The sequence below is a fragment of the Mus musculus genome, chromosome 17 (genome assembly GCF_000001635.26).
Source record: "Mus musculus strain C57BL/6J chromosome 17, GRCm38.p6 C57BL/6J".
Classification (NCBI taxonomy): Eukaryota; Metazoa; Chordata; class Mammalia; order Rodentia; family Muridae; genus Mus; species Mus musculus.
In genome coordinates, this window is record NC_000083.6 from 49852815 (window position 1) to 49870157 (window position 17343).

Consider the following 17343-nt stretch of genomic DNA (forward strand, 5'->3'; position numbering starts at 1 on the left):
AGATGGATCCCTGTGCCTTAAAGCTAGCCTGGTCGTTGTAGAAAGTTCCAGAGTAGCCAAGGCCTGCCTTTAAAGAAAAAAAAAAAGCAAAACCATCTATGGCCTATTCAGAAAGTTTGTTAACAGAGTGCAGTTGCCAGCAGAAGTCACTGTTTCTCGTGGCATCTCATTAAGTTCGCCTATTGTTGTGACTGCCTTCACTCCAATGCAAAGTGAGACCAAGATCGGGCTGTAAGTCCCACCCAGCATCCCAGCATCCTTTCCCCAGATGCTGAAGCAACTGCACTGACAGGAGCAGGCCTCTGCATTAAAATGCTCTCTGGATTCTGTAGGGTTTCTTGTGGCTCCTTGAGCCCTGTGGCCCCCACAATCCTCCCTCCCCTCTTCCACAGGATTCCCTGAGCTCCGCCTAATGTTTGCCTGTGGGTCTCTGCATCTGTTTCCATCGGATGATAGATGACCATCGGATTAGACACCAATCTATGAGTATAGCAGAGTATCATTAGGCATCATTTCACTGACATTTTTTTTGCCAGTCATGTTTGGTTCTATCCTAAGTCTCTGAGCATCCAGCCTCTGTGACCTGACACTCCAGGCGGTGTCAGGAGTGGGCTCCCTCTCATGGAAGAGTCTCATAAAGGTTCACAGAGAGACTGAAACGACAACCAGGGAGCCTGCCTAAACTAACACAGGCCCTCTGTGTGTATGTTACTGTTGTGTAGCTTGCTCTCCTTGGACTCCTAACAAAGGGAATGGGGACTGTCTCTGACTCTTTCGAAAGATTTTGGGACCCTTTTTCCTCCTACTGGGTTGCCTTGTCCAGCCTTAATACAAAGGGATATGCCTAGTCTTACAGCAACTTGATATACCATGTTTGGTTGATATCCATGAGAAGCCTGACCTAGGATGGGGGCCTGGAGGAGAGGAGGGAGGGAAACTGGAGTCAGGATGTAAAAATAATAACAATAATAAAATGTTCTCCAGAGAAACAAGAGGCAAGAGGATGTCTGGACACAAGGAGAGGGTTAAAAGAGGAGGTTGCAAAATCGTAGGGGCTGCAAAATTCACTTCTGCAGGGCAGGCCTGCAGGCTGGAGGGCCAGAAAGGTGTCAGAGTTCGGTTCATGTCCAGAGGCGGCCTAGAGTCAGAATTTTTTCTCCTTTGGGGCATTTTGGTCTATTTTCTCATTCTTTTTTTAAAGTCGTTAACTGACAACTGATCAGGTGAGGACCACTGCCAGTTAAAGAAAGTAATCAGCTTTATTCCAAGTCTGATGTGTGTGGTGTGTGTGTATGTGTGTGTGTGTGGTGTGTGTGTGTGTGTGTGTGTGTGTGTGTGTGTGTGTGTGTGTGTGTGTGTGTGGTGTATGTATATGTGTGGTGTGTGTGTGTGTGTGTGTATGTGTGGTGTATGTATATGTGTGGTGTGTGTGTGTGTGTGTGTGTGTGTGTGTGTGTGTGTGATGTGTACATGACTGGCTATCTGTGTGCATCTGCTTACTTGTCTCTGTGTTATGATATGTGCACATATTTGTGTGTGCATATGTGTGTGTGTGTGCACATGAATGAATGTTCATGTGGAGACCAGAGGTCTATGTTGGGTGTCTTTCTCGATTTTTTTGGACATGGCTTACACTGTACCGAGAATTCATGGATTTAGCCAGGTTGGCTAACCAGTAAGCTCTGGGGACTCTTCTGCCTCCACACACCCCTTTAATGCCGGACTTACAAACACATGCTGCCACATATAGCTTTTACACACATTCTGGAGCTCCAAATTCAAGTCCTCATGTTTGCACAGCAGGTGTTATCCCTGCCAAGCCATCTCTCCAGTCCCAAAGTCTGTTGATTTCAATAGAATACAGACAAGTTGGATGAAGCATTTAGGTACCGACCTCCAGCCAAGTTGACACATCAAATTCACCGTCAACCTTGAGTGCACACATAGCTACTTAGGGTTAAGGTTAGGGGTGAGGAGAACCTCTTACTTGCCTGGCTATAGTCTGTGTTTCAGAACTCGGAATTCAGAGCCAAACGTATAAGTCTTGCCACAAAGCACCTATGCTTGAGATAGTTCCTTCTTAGACTCTTCCCCAGAAACCATGGTGGGTATTTACTGTATATGTGCAAGCTTCAAAAGGTTTACTAAAATTGTTATCTCAAGTAAGGCTGTGTTTGCCTCAGAGAAAATATCCAGATTCCCCTGAAGAAAGCTGAGCCTGGAGATTACAGTCCTCCCAAGATCAGTGATCCTGGTCTCCCGGAGAGCCTGTTAGACCACTGGAACAGGCCTCTTCCCAGAATGCCTGCCTCCCGGCAGCTGGGGATAAATGGAGTCCACAAGTAAAGCCCGTGTCTGCTACTGTGAGAACTGCAAACAGGTTCTGGGCCCTGGGAATGACACCCAGGTCTCCTAGTTCCCTCATTCATTCATTCATCCATCCATTCAGAGACGGAGTCTCACCGCATGGCCATTAGTGTGAAGTCTGAAATGGAGAATTTCACAGCCCTTGCTCAGCTTCCCCAAGTACTGGGCTTGCAGGCAGGTGTCACAACGCCTGGCTCCACATCCTAAGTGCAGAAGTCCACCTGTCCGTAGCCGAGAAGGAGCAGTACCTCCCTGTGTTATAAAAACTCATTACTGAGGAACGATTGTGTATATGAAAGACAAGATTGGGTCTGCGAAGAAGTCTAAGAAAATGCCCACTATGTTTGCAGATTCACAGGGAGAAAGCAGTAAGCCCGTAAAGTAAATAACTATATGAATGAGGCCGAAAATGAGGCTCCATGGTAACTGCCTAGCATGCATGAGGCCCTAGGTTCCATCCCCAGCATAGACAAGTGCACACACACACACACACACACACACACACACACACACACACACAGAGAGTTGAACAGTATTTTAAGTACCACCAATTCGCCTGGCCTGCGTCTGTCATGTGACCCATGCTTTCATCATTTCTAGGGTGTGGTGAGGTTTTCAGGTTCCATCTCCCCTGAAGTCTCAACAGGAGCTCATAAATGAGCACTGTCCTCCTGTGCCATGGCTGTCTCTTCACTGCTCCTGCTTTTCTTCCTAGTTCAGCAGGCGCTGTCCTCCTATTGTCAGCCCTTGCAGATGCAGGACTCAAGCCTGTGTGGTGTCCCTCCCTCCCTCTTACACATTCCTGCACGGTGGATGGGCTGGGCGAGGATGCAGAATCTCTGGGCTGTGTGCTTCCAACCTCCCCCTCTTCTCACAGCCGCACTATAGACACCACATCCCAACCCCCTCCTCTGCCACCCCTCCCTGGTTCTGTGTCTGCATTGCCCCTTAGTTCCAACTTCCTGTTTCTTTACTGTCTTGCAAGTGAGCAGGTAGGACTCAGCTGACTCAAGAGAAAAGAGACTCAAGAGAAAGATTGGGCTAGAATTGCATGCTGGCAGAATTGGTGTTGAGAGACAGAGAACACCACTTCCTGGAAGCCTGGCTCCTGCAGTAAGGCAGCAAGGTCCATCTCAGCCTCCCCTCCCTTCCTCTCCCCTTTGAAAACCTTTAGACAAAAAGCAGCTAAGTCTGTTTTCTGAAAGAAAGTAATGGGATGAGGGTCAGAATCATCACAGGCTCCGGAAATGGGACCATTAACCACCAGCATTTCAAGCAAGCTTATTAAAAAGCCATTTGCTTCCAATTATGGAAATCAATCATATCTGACTATAAAGGACTGTGAAAAGACCCCATTACTAATGAAAGTGATGGAGAGCTGTAGGATAAGTCATCGGAAGGCAGAGAGGATGGGGAATGGGAGTTGAATGGGTACCTCTGATTTGGACCACTGTGAGGCTATAATGAGTGTGTCCTCCCCAGGGGATGGAGGCATTTCAGGGAAGCCTGTGGGGCCCAAGACATCCTGTTCCTGAAGGCCTGAGAGCTGTCTCCATCAACAAGAACAGGGGGAGACTCAAAGGTCACATCTATTGTAACAGAATCGCACCCTCAGACAACTGAACCTCTCCCCCTTTCTGTTGCTGCCATTACCATGACTGCCTCTTACCACACACATAAAAAACATTCGAGACAGGATGGAATACGCTGTTTGCTTTTTTTTCGATTCTGCAACAACCTTGACAAATCAGTGTTGGGGAGCAGGGGACTTGCACATGCTTGCACTCAATGAACCTATATGTTCAGGTGCATGTGTGCGGAGGGTGGGCAGTCTCAGTGGTCATATATCAGGTGCCACACACCTGTTTTTTTAAAGATAGCATATCTCATTGGCATAACTCTCACCACGTCAGCTAGGCTGGCTGGCTAGGGATGCTCAGGGATGCTGCTGTCCGGATACATCTTCCTCGAACTGGGAGTATCAGCATACGCCGTGATTCATTTGTTTGTTTGCGTGGGCTCTGGAGGTCCACATGCTTGAAGGAGATATGCTTCACATTCACTAAAATTGATATTAGAGCCAGAATACTAAAGAATGATTAGTAACAGGGCTGAGGGTGTGGCTCAGCGGTAGAGTGCTGGCCTCGCATGTGTGTAGCCCAGGTTCCATCCCCAGCATATATATATATACTCACACAAAAGCACCCTAACAATGTTTCACGCATTGTCTCCTCAGCCTCTTAGCACCTTGTCTTAATGAAGAAACTCAAAGGTATTAAAGTGACCCAAGGATGTCAAGTAACCCAAGTTACCTAAAAGTCTGTGGCCAGCTCTAATTAGACTGTCCCCAAAGCCCGTGTTCCTTCCATCATCCATTCTAGGCCCAGCACTGCCTCTAGTTCTCTGGGTCTTCACTGCCCGGCTGTCTCTGAAGACCTTCTCTGCTTTATATCTCCGCCATGATTCCCCAGCTTCCCACTAGCTCCTCCTACCCTTGTGCTCACCCCGCTTTGGCTTGCATGAATTACTGGCCCAGGTTGCACTCACACATCTGAACCTCATGATAAGCAACTGCAGACGCAGAGCCAAGGGCTGCTAAGTGTATAGACTCTGGCTTCAGAAAGGAGCAACTGATCCATGCACCAAGAAGCAGGCGACTCATTTACATCTCCTGCTACTGGGGATTGAACTCAGAAGGAATTTATAAACATTGCTCAAGCACTCTACTGTCTTTTACAAACAAACAAACATCCATCCATCCATCTACCTATCTTTCTATCTATCTATCTATCTATCTATCTATCTACCTACCTACCTACCTACCTACCTACCTACCTACCTACCTATCTATCTATCTTAGTGTTTTGCCTGCATGTGTATGTGTGCATTGAATGCATGCCATGCCCACAGGCCAGAAGAGAGCATCAGATGCCCTGGAACTGAAATCGCAGACAATTGTGAGCCCTCATGTGCCTGCTGAGAACTGAACACAGATCCTCAGCAAGAACAAGTACTCTTAACTGCTGAGCCAACTCTCTAGCTCTCCAAGAGATTTTCAGACCTGGAAATTGATCCCATTTCTATTTTGTTTTGTGCTTCCAAGTGTGTCATGCTGTCCAGCTTCTGCATAGGGAGAAAAATTCCTACAGGCACTTGCTTCTGATGAGCTAATTGGTTCACAGAGCCTTGCTGACCTGAACCAGGGTGAGTTTCTTCCTTCTGGCTTTTTGTAAGCACTAGTTGATATAAAATAAATAAAATCAAGTCTTCATTTACAGTAGAAGAGTGATATATATATATATATATATATATATATATATATATATATATATACACACATATATACATATATATACACACATATACATATACACACATACATATATATATACATATACATATATAAACAATTTTAAACTGACAGTTTCCATATCCTAATCTATGTTTTAAAAACTATATACATTTGCAAAACCCACATGTGAGTGCTTAGGGCTGATTTTAGACCCATCTGCTCAAATGAACGCTGCCTCCTGCCTCTAGTTAGTGAGGAACTTTCAGTGTGAACAGAGGGACACTAGCAACAAGTAGCTACCCCACTTACGCTCGAGTTGATGAACTGTAGATGTTCCCAGGTCCCAGTGAGTGTGCCCTGTTCTACCCTCAAGGTTATATGACAAGATATCAGAAGCTACCACCCAGGCCTTGTCCTTGGCCCAGACAGCACCCTGACATCCAGAGGAAGACTATGGTAAACTCTATTTGTGCCCCTACTAGGGTAGACCCAGGAAGCTGGCTGTTCCTCTCCTTAGTTGAAGTGAGGTTGTCCCAGCATCTACTGTGACATCTTTTAGTGGGTGAGGGACACAAATACAATCCAAGTGCTGGGCCTCTCAGTCTGATGGTATTGACCAGTTCATTTTGAATAGAGAGCCCATGCTTCTCTTGCCCACTCTATGCCTGCTCAAGCTTTAAACAAACGCACCTATTTACTCAATCCTCTGACTGTGTGTATGGAATATTCACTCAGAATGGACTGGTGACATCAGAAAGCAGCTTAGCCTAATCGAGCATATACCAAAGCCAAAAGCACACGCACGTGCCAGTCCTGTGTGATTCTGGTGACTACGTGGCTAGCCACAATGAACACCCCATAGAAAGAAACTGAGTCTCCCAGCCATAGTATTTACTGGGTCTCTTTTACAAAATAACTGAGAACACTCCCCAAAATGTGTTCACTGTGCATCGTTCAGATGATAAGAAAGGAGATGTCTCAGGAGCCTGGATGTTGTCTGGTGACGTCAGAATGGGCTGTGAATGCATGACTTTATCACTGATGATATTTAGTTTACTAAGTGACAGGACAGAGCGGCCGAGCTCTGGAGAATGGGAATGTCATTTTGGAATGAGTAGGTTCAAGATGTTTGCCTTGAGGCTGGAGAGAAGACCAGTGATGCTCTCACAGAAGCCAGAGTTCAGTTCCCAGCACTCACCTGAGGTGGCTCACGACACCTCTAACTCCAGCTCCAAGAGATCTGAAACGTCTGACCTCTCTAGATCTAGATGCCAGCACGCTCGTGAACACACACACACACACACACACACACACACAGAGAGAGAGAGAGAGAGAGAGAGAGAGAGAGAGAGAGAGACAGACAGACAGACAGACAGACAGACAGACAGAGACAGAGAAAAGAGAGACAGAGAGAGACAGAGACAGAGACAGACAGAGAGAGACAGAGACAGACAGAGAGACAGAGAGAGACAGAGACAGACAGAGACAGACAGAGACAGACAGAGAGACAGAGAGAGACAGACAGAGACAGAGACAGAGACAGAGAAAAGAGAGACACAGAGAGAGAGATTTTGCTATAATTTAACAAAGCAGAAGACTCTGTATACATATTCACTTCTTTAAAAATGAAAGTTTAGTTTATGTGTGTGGGGTAAAAGGTTCTGAGTTGTAAACTCACCGAAATCCACCAATCCCTGGATGTTCTATTAAATCCCACCAATCCCTACCCTGGAAAACTCCACCCACTAGAAACCTTATATAAAGCTTGCCTCTGCTGAGTTTCTGAGCAGAGGCAGCCACCCTCTCATATCTCTCCCAACAAATCTCTGGTACGAGGTTTGTTGTGCAGTGTGACTTTGTGGTATTCCTTGCTCCCGGTTACCAGGAGACCTTTCTCCTCTGAGCTGCAACATGTACAATGTGCATGAGTATGTTCTCGTATGTGCACCGTCACATACATGCATGACCAGTGTCCTGCCAGGCTAGCAGTGAGCATCAGTCAGATCCCCTGGAACTGGAGTTCCAGATGCTTGTGACACACACACACACACACACACACACACACACACACACACACACGCACACAAACACAATCTTTCATGATCAGACGCAAAATCCCCAGTCTTGCCTGCCAGCACTGTCTCTTCCGCCCACATCTTTCCTCCTTGCCAACCATCTCAGCTTGGATGCTCACATGGTTCTTAGCATGCCAGGCCCCAGTCTCCCCAGTTTTAAGCGTCTTACACACAGGCCCCCATTCAGTCTTCCATACTGTTGTCCCCATTCTTCTGTTGAGAAAGCAAAGGTGCATTGACCCCGCCCCAGGTTGCAGCTAGCAATCTGCCTGGTGTCTAAGCCAATGATGCTGTCCCCAGGGTCACTTAACGGCTAGGATGGCCTCCGCACATCATTCCTTTCAACAAGAAAGGAGCATGCTAACATATGGCCTTCTGAGGACAGTCTGTGCTGGGCTTTCACCACAGGTAACGGTGATGATTGCTCTTGTCCTCTGGCTTCATGCATAGCCCGTTCCAACTCTATGAACACTAGTCAGTAGGGAGAGGCAGCTCGGCACCAGCTTGGTCTCTCTATGTTCTATGATTCAGGTATGCAGTGGCCTCAGCAATAAGGTCTTGCAGTCAAGTGCAGCACAACCAATACCATGGTCAACAATCTGTAATGTTTGGGAGTTTATAGGGCCTCTCTGGCCAACAACTCAAAATGATGTAACCTGTTCCTGACACTGGGGGTTTTATTTGGTGATATATGGTGTCTGCTTGGGGGTATTGTTTCCACATTACATGATGACTTCATTGAAACTCCTTTTCTATGTGTGTATATTATAAGAAGCTTCTGCAGGAGTGGTTTCTACGTGGCTTTTCCAGAGGCTTGTGGTATTAGTTGCTCCTCCCTATATCCCCTCTTCTATCACACCCTCTTCTGCTCCTGATAAATCCTCTCACTCTGCCTTCTTCTTTATTTTTTATTTTCCCTTCCTTGGGAGATTTCCCTGGGTACCTGACAAGCTGCCTAACCACTGTGAATATCCTAAACAAAACACAGACATCTAATGCACAAATGCTAACAGCTACACATAAAATAAAACATGCAAATGTTTTCCTTTCAGAGCCGGGGATACAGCGCTCAGGATAACTATTTCTAGTTCTGTCTATTGACCTGCAAAGTTCTTACTTCCATATTTCTTAACAGCTGAATAGTATTGCATTGTGTAAGCATACCACATTTTACCATTCATTCTTCAGTCATTGGCCCCCAAGCCTTTTCCAGTTTCTGGCTTTTATGACCTTCAGTGAGATTGCATGCCCTCGTCAATGTCCTTGAGGAGCCTCAACACAGCCTAAAGCCTCTGTCTTGGGAGTGTCGACAGTCTGGCAGGACCCACACTAGACCCAGAAGGCCAAGGCTGAGCAGAAACTCCCGGCACGCATTCTACTTCCTGCCAGAGGTCTGATCATGTTGATGGGGTGGGAACTAGGGACAACCCAGTTGTTTAGATGTAAGGACACAATGTATAGTGCTGAGCAATGCACCAGGGCTGCTTAGAGCAGCTAGAAACTGAGAACTAGGTGCACACAGAGGTGTATGGGCAAATATAAGAAGCCTAACTCTGTGTGTGTGTGTGTGTGTGTGTGTGTGTGTGTGCACGCGCGCGTGCACGCGTGCGCGCGCACACACCCATCTGGCCATCTTCTGTCCATCCATCTGTCCATCTATCTGCCTATGTTATGGGGGAGAAGGAATGCTAGGGACATAACCCAGCCATCTTTGTTTTCAATGTAACGTTTTATTTTGAGACATGGGCTCACTAACTTGCCCAAGCTGGCCTTGATCTTGCCAGCCTCCTGCCTCAGTCTACCAAGTAGCTGGGCTTAACAGACATTACTTCCATAGTTTGAAAATTACACAGAAAACTTTGAAACAAATTGTAAGGGTGCAGATAATAAATGGGTTTACATCAAGCCTGTTAGAATGGTCACCTGCTGAGAGAAGAAAAGAGTAAGAAAAGAAAGAGGCATGAGGCGTGGGGGTAAAAATACACAGGAACAAAACTAACTGGGATGGCGCATACCTTTAATCTCAGCACTCAGGAGACAGAAACAGGTAAATTCTGTAGGTTCAGGGGCAGCCTAATCAACAAAGCAAGTTTCAGGCCAGCTAGAGCTAAGTGGGATTCCCTAAATATATATATAGATATAGATAGATATAGAGATAGATATAGAGATAGAGATAGAGATAGAGATAGAGATAGAGATAGAGATAGAGATAGAGATAGAGAGAGATGATATAGATATATGATATATGATATATGAAAAAGATATATGATATAGATATATAGATATATAGATACACACACACATACGTACATACGCGCACACATTGCCTTAAACATTGTCCTATTGCTGTGAAGAGACACCATGAACAGCATAACTATTATAAGAGAAAGCATTTAATTGGGGGGTCTGTTTTCATCTTCAGGGGTTTAGTCTATTTCCATCATGGCAGGGAGCATGGTGGTATGCAGGCTGACACTGGAGCAGTAGCTGAGAGCTACATCCTGATGTGTAAGCAGAGGGGGGGGAGGGGAGGGAGAGAAGGGAGCGGAGTGGGAGAGACACTCAGGTTTTGGCATGGGCTTATTCAAACATTATTTGAGAATGAATTGTCTGATTTTAAGCCTTCAAAGGAGACAGCCCAGCTCTCTGGATTTCCATCTCCATAAAATCCTACCTGCCTGTCAAATAAACATCTCTCTTTTGTAACCCACTTATGATTCAACTATTGACTTAGCTCTCCTTTCTAACATTATGCATGTAGATTATATCAGCCTTTCTGTGCCCTCCTCTTTTTCCTGAAACACACCTAACTCACTGCCCTGGCTCATTCTCTTTATGACCCCTCCTCCCTGCTGATGGGGCCTCTAGCCCCTTCCCCAACCAAAGCCAGCTCTGACAGAGACAAACAGAAGGACTTCCTCACAGTGCTACCTGGACATGGCCGCTCCTGCTGCAGAGATGCTGAGCAGCTGGGTCTAGCAACATGAGGGAGGCTGAACTGGTACACTACACTTCCTGCCTTCCTCCCTTCCTCCCCACTCCCCACGAAACAAAGCTTCAGGCATGTTGTGTTCCCCCCACCCCCAGACCCCTCACTCCAGGCTGGTTGTCAGGAGCCTCACCTCAGCCCACAGTCTCACCCGTGAGCCTGGCTCTCACCACTATTTTGCACAGTACACTTCCAGTTACCTTCCTCCTTCTGGAGCCAAGAAGCCTGGCAGGCTCCAGGCTCCGGCTCAGTTCACCATTGTAGATTTCTGCTCAGCTTCCAGACTTCAGAAGCCTGCCTCAGAGGCTTAGCCAGCAAAGCCTTCTTGCTGTTCTTTTTGTGTTTCCTGGACCATGGCTGTACTGAGCAGAGATGGTGTCCGTGCCTCCACAGACTCTAGAATTATACTAACAAGCCCGATGAGCTATACATTAGCTACGTTAGCAAGAGGATGAATTGTCTGATTGTAAGCCTTCGAAGGATTTGCATATTTCTGTTTGTTGGAAATCCATCTAAGGATTACACATTTAATTTCTTCCAGGCCCATTATGTTTACAAACAGCTCTGAGGGATCTAATGTACTGGTTATCTCAGAATCTTCCGTGTTATTACAGAGAAACTGACCTCCTCAGCATTAAGGATTCAGAACCTCAGCCATGACCTCCTGTGGCAGAGCAAGCCCCTCCCTCCAGGCAGGGAACATGGTAGATATATTCTTCCCATGCCCCAGTTCTTGTGAGGCTTGTGAGGCTCAGCTATGGTATACTCAGACAGAAGACTGCATTTTTACCTGGCTCCTGAGCCCCTGGGTTATCTGGGACCCCACACTCTTGCAGAAATGCATTGCATCCCTCTCTTCCCTTTCGCTTTCCTCCCACCACTCCCACCACCATCTGGATGGCTGGATTTAATGCCTGCCTGCAGGATCAGCAGGATCCCCCAGCCCCTCCTCCTCTGCCCTGTATGCACCGTACCTATCTTTGTAGCACATATGCGCAAGCCCTCCTGGAAACTCCCACTCTTTTCTGTATCTACGTACGTTATACCCTTTCTTAAATCGTCCCTCCCACTCCAGAACTTCTACCATTGACTTAGCATTCGCAGCTAATGGGCATCCATCGTGGAAACTGTGTGGTCTCTGTTTATCCAGATTCACTAGGCTTCCTGTTACTTTCAGGAACTCCCTGATGCTAAATATTAAAGAACCTTGAGATCTAAAATTAGGCGACGCATTACATATACCTATTTGTACACTCCCAACGTACCCACACACCAGGCATTTTCAGATATGGTCAAACACATGTCACTTCATTAATAGCCACTCCGTTTCTCAAATGATAAAATCAAAACCCACCTACAAATGCAAAGCACCTACTGAGAAGTTGAGATTTGAACTCTTGTCTGGCAAACCGTTTCCTGAAGGGACTCAATACACACATAACACACACACACAAGCACACCTGCATACACATACAACCACACACACACACACACTCACACATCTACTCACTGCAGATATGAAGCCCACAACAGATCAAAGCACAGATCCCACCAAACTTCAATATAATGAAACAATGGATTTTAAGGGATTACTTATAGGAGCAGAAATGACTCAAAGACTCCTATCAGAGTCTTTACTTGTAGATTTGCTTGTCTGTGAGTCTTCTTGGCAGCTCAGCTTCCTTTACTTGAGCAGGGAGGGGCCTAGTGAATCTGGTCAGTTTTAGGAACTTCCTGAAGCTATTTTGAGTTATCTTCCTGTTTGAGGCGCTTCCTGCGTGAAGGAATGTTTAAACTGTGGAGGGAGCTGTTACACTACATAACTCATCTCCGCTACCTACAAAGTGATGCAGAGCTTTGTTTAATCCAACCACGCCATGTGCTAAAATAGGAAAACAGCTACTGCAGTGGGATATAAGGTTCCTGTGGAATCCTCCTTTGGGGTAAATATGTTTGTGTATGAGTGCATATACTCGCCTATGTGTGAAGGCCTGAAATGGGAGTTAGCTCTTTTTCCTTGATCACTATGCTATTTGCCTGTTTTGTTTTCTTGACATGAAGTCTCTCACCTGGGCCGGCTCACCAATAAACTTCAGAGACCTCTAAGGCTGGGGTTTACAGGCATATCCTACCATGTCTAACTTTTTAAGTGGACTCTAGAGATCCAGACCTTAGTCACCTGCTGAGCTATGTCTGCAGCCAGAGGAGCTAGAGTTTGGGGCTCTGTTATCAAGAAGGGACAGTAGCAGCCCAGCCTCTTTCTGGCTTCCTGTTTGGCAGCATGACTTTCTCCAGTCTCTTCCACCACTGCCATCTGCCATGAGGTGACGTCACAAAGGAGGGGCCCTCATCAGATCCTGCATGTCCCTATTTGGATCCTCAGCTATAAAACAATGAACTAAAAACTTCTTTGACTTATAAAGTTAAGTTGCCCCTGGTACCTCATTGTAGTGATGAAAGAGGTTAAGAGCCGGGCGTGGTGGCGCACACCTTTAATCCCAGCACTCGGGAGGCAGAGGCAGGCAGATTTCTGAGTTCGAGGCCAGCCTGGTCTACAAAGTGAGCTCCAGGACAGCCAGGGCTATATAGAGAAACCCTGTCTCGAAAAAAACAAAACAAAAACAAAAACAAAAACAAAAAAAAAAAAGAAAGAAAGAGGTTAAGAGAACAGCCACCATGCATGAACAAAGTCAGGCATGTTTGGCATCTTAGAAAGGCCATGTTGACCAGCAATTCCCTGACTCCTGTAGTGTGCTGGTGTCCTAGTGTGCCCTACTACCCTGTCACCTGGCGCTTTAGACATAGCACTAAATGATAAGTGATGACTACGTATGGATTGATATCAATGCAAGCATCTTCAGTGTGGCATAGCATCACAGAGTCCCTGGAGGAACAGGGCTCAGTGGCTCACACCTTAGTCCTAGTTAGTACTCATGAGGCAGAGTGAGGCAGATCTCAGTGATTTCAAGGCCAACCTGGTCTACGACATAGAGAGTTCCAGAACAGCCAGCCAAGGCTACATAGTGAGAAACTATTTCTAAAGAACAGGGAAGAAAAAGTAGAAAGGAAGAGTGGAGGGAGAGAGGGAAGGAGGGAGGGAGGAGGGGAGGGAGGGAGGGGGAGGGGGGGAGGGAGGGAGGGGGGGAGGGAGGGAGGGGGGGAGGGAGGGAGCAGGAGGGAAGGGAGCCCATCCCAGGAGCAGCCTGCAAAGCCTTGCTGCTAGAATCTTAAGTGAGCTGCTGTCCTCAGGACCAGCTTCCCCTGAGTGAGTGATCACAAGCTTGCTTACATTCAAAACCAAGCATGAGGCATATGGAAAACTCTTGCCTCCTAAGTGACAGGATGCAGAATCAGTTTTCTTTCTCCACAACGACGCTAACACTTGTCCCAGGGACTGCTCGGCCGAGAGAATCCATCTGTACAGCCTACAACTCACCCTCCATGCGCTCTGATCAGATTGTGAGTGCTCCAATGCCCCGCACCTCTAGAGTGTTTCTGTGAGGGGGTACAGGCTTAGAGTACCCCATCTGCCGCCACTGCCACCCACCCCTTCAATGACTGGCTCGGAAAGGGAGAAGGCATTCCTTGCACATATCATTGTAAGTCAGTAGAGAAAAAGCTGCCAATTGCCAAAGTGGTCCCTAGAAGAAGGCTCTCCTCTCTTTCCTCCAGACCCTGCTCCTCTAGTCTTGCCCCAATCTGGGATCAATGCTTCCCTCTCAGGCTGCCTCCTGCCTAGGCCGGGACTCTTCTGTTTCTGTCTCATCTCTTTCCTACCTCTATACAGGGAAAATATCCAGGAATCCTGGCCAAAACCCACAAATTTATCACTGTAGTAACGACAGCAAGCCTCATGCTGAGCGGATTCTGCAATCCCCCTCAGCTCCTCCTTTGCCAGAACCCATGGAGCCGCAAGATCCCGCCGATTAGAGAGACTGTTATCTTTGCCTGAAGAATGCCTCTGCTGGCAAGTGTAATTAGGTGTCAGCCATAAGGCTATTTTTGGGAAGCTTGTTTGGGGCTATGGCTCTCCCACCCTGAATGCCATATGGTGGGGGACGTCAGTCAACTCAGCAAAACTGAGCATCGGGAATTACATTTTACAACGGCCTTTATCATATCATTATGTGATGCTATAAAGGCCCACTTCCCCCCCCCTTAGGGGGTGCCTTATTCTACGAGCACATTTGCATGTGTGTGGATTTTAGAGAATTCACAGTCCTGGTACAATCTTCGCTTTTTATTTACATGAGCTAGCCAGGGCCTGTATGAAATCCTTACTCTTTTTACCCTGCTAAAACCTGCTTCCCTCAGACCTCGGGAGCCCATTATTGCAGTGAGAAGCAGGGGAGCTGGAGATAGATAGACTGGGTCTGTGGGACACTTGCTGCTGTGGTGGAGAAGGACAGGTTGAGAGGCAGCATGGGGGAGGGGTGCATTGTCGAGCACACTGACATTGGAAGAGAGTTTTCCTGGGGGGATGTGGGTCTTCAAAGCGTGGTTCCCCCCCCCCTTTTTATTTCCATCTTAATTTTTTATTCTTTAAATTTTAATATAATTACATCATTTCTCCCTTCCCATTCATCCCTCAAAATTATCCCGTATGTCTCCCATCTTTCAAATTTGTGCCCCTTTTACTTAAGTGTAATATACATAAATACTAACTACCCAGTCCATATAATGTTATTTGTATGTGTATTTTCAGGGCTGACTATTTAGTATTTAGCTTCCCATAAGTATATAGTACAGAACAGTAGAAGTATGTTCAGGGCCATTCCAGAAGTTGCTGGAAGGTCTGTCCTAATACCAAGCTAAATTTTATTTAATGGTCTTTTAATGAAACTTTAGTCAGCAGGCCCATCGTCTGCTTTTAAAACTTAACGACCTAATACAATACAATTTAAAGAAATGCTGCTTTGATAGTTACATCTTAGGAATAACATGAGAAACCATTTTTTTTTAAATCTTCATTTTCTGTAATTAAGCCAGTATGCTTTTGTAAGAGAAGAAAAATTGTATGCACGTGAAAATGCAGTCATTCGAAGCCAGGTTTCCTCCCAGCCCGCAACACACACACCCAGTGTTTCACCCGTCCCTGCTCAGAACCGGGAAGCAGCTATTGCTCAGACCTGCCCTTGGCTCCCTCTCACCATATAACCTTCTCCAGTGTAGGGCAATATGCAGCCATACAGGTACCTGAGCCATAGAGGTATCTAGGTCATCGGTTCTCAGCCTGTGAGTGTCCACCCCTCTGGGGCTTAAACAACTCTTTCAAAGGGTCAGATGTCCCTCATATCAGATTTCATTTTACAATTATGAATTACGGATACAATTTACATTACAGTATCATAACAGTAGCAAAATTGCAGTTATGCAGTAGCAACAAAAACAATTTTATGGCTAAGGACCACCAACCACAGCCTGAAGAACTGCATTAAGGGGCCGAAGCACCAGGAGGGCTGAGGACCACTGCCCTAGGTGATCACACACCTGGAAGCAGTGCTCCGCCCCACCTCAGGGATCACTGAAGAACTGTTGATGCTTAACCTGGAGGGGCGGTCAAGCTGGGGATAGTGTGGCACCCTCTGGGGTGAGGGTTGCTCCCTGCCTACCGGAAGTAATCCTCAGTGATGCTGAGCCCAGTGCTGAGAGGGGAGGTAGAGCAGATGTGGACGCCACGGGAATGATTTATTCTCTACGGCTTTCTCTGTGAAACTGGTTGGGGGAAAGGGTCTAGCTCATCCTTTTGGTTGAAGTTAAGCCGAATGAGCTGTGCCATCCTCCTCCATCTTAGCCTCACTAGTTCTCTCCTAAAGGAACAGGTCTCCCGGTGGACACACTGGCTACTCACCATCACCTTGGGGCTGTAGACAAAGGATCAGCGAGGCCACACCGGCTCCCCCCAGTGTCCAGAGCGCAGTTCCCACGTGGGACACGCTCTAAACCGCGCACTGAGATAGAATGAGTGTGCTAAATCTCACACTAACTCCAGAACTGCCCAAACTTTAGGATTTTCAAGACAGAGGAAGCCCAGAGTCACCCATTCCCAAATCCTTTAAGGATGGGAATTTTCATCCTACAAACCCACAAAATGCTCTTGCCTGGTGCTTTTGAGAGGTTCTTGTTGCTGTGCTGGGACAGTAGGGCTGTCTGAGAACACCCAATCCAGGTGCAGGCTGTGCACGCCTTGTGAACTGAGGAGGAAAGTTGCCCTTCCTACGGCTTGACTTCCATATGCACCCACTCCCAAGGTAAACAGAATAAAGCATCCACACACCACTGCTTTACTAGGAAGTCATCATCCCAGCTCCTTGTCTTTCCTCTCCATTGAAGTATCTCAGGCAACCTCTCAAAAGTCCTCAAAGAGCATGACCTCTGACCTGTCACATCCCAGTCACCGTCTTCTGGATGTTTCTCTCTCTCTCTCTCTCTCTCTCTCTCTCTCTCTCTCTCTCTCTCTCTCTCTCTCTCTCAGCGTGTGTGTGTGTGTGTGTGTGCGTGTGCGTGTGCGTGTGCGTGTGCGTGTGTGTGTGTGTGTAGGTCAGAGGTTGGTGTTGGGTGTCTCTCTCCATCACTCACCGCCGCATATTTTTGAGACAAGCTCTTTAACTGAACCTGGA

The 17343-nt window shown here is 46.8% G+C and overlaps 1 protein-coding gene across 4 annotated transcripts in view; it reads left to right on the top strand.

Annotated features, from left to right (window-relative positions):
• Kif6 (kinesin family member 6) overlaps positions 1–17343 on the top strand; it is a 294750-nt gene that overhangs the window by 237717 nt on the left and 39690 nt on the right. The gene's annotated exons all lie outside the window — the stretch shown is intronic.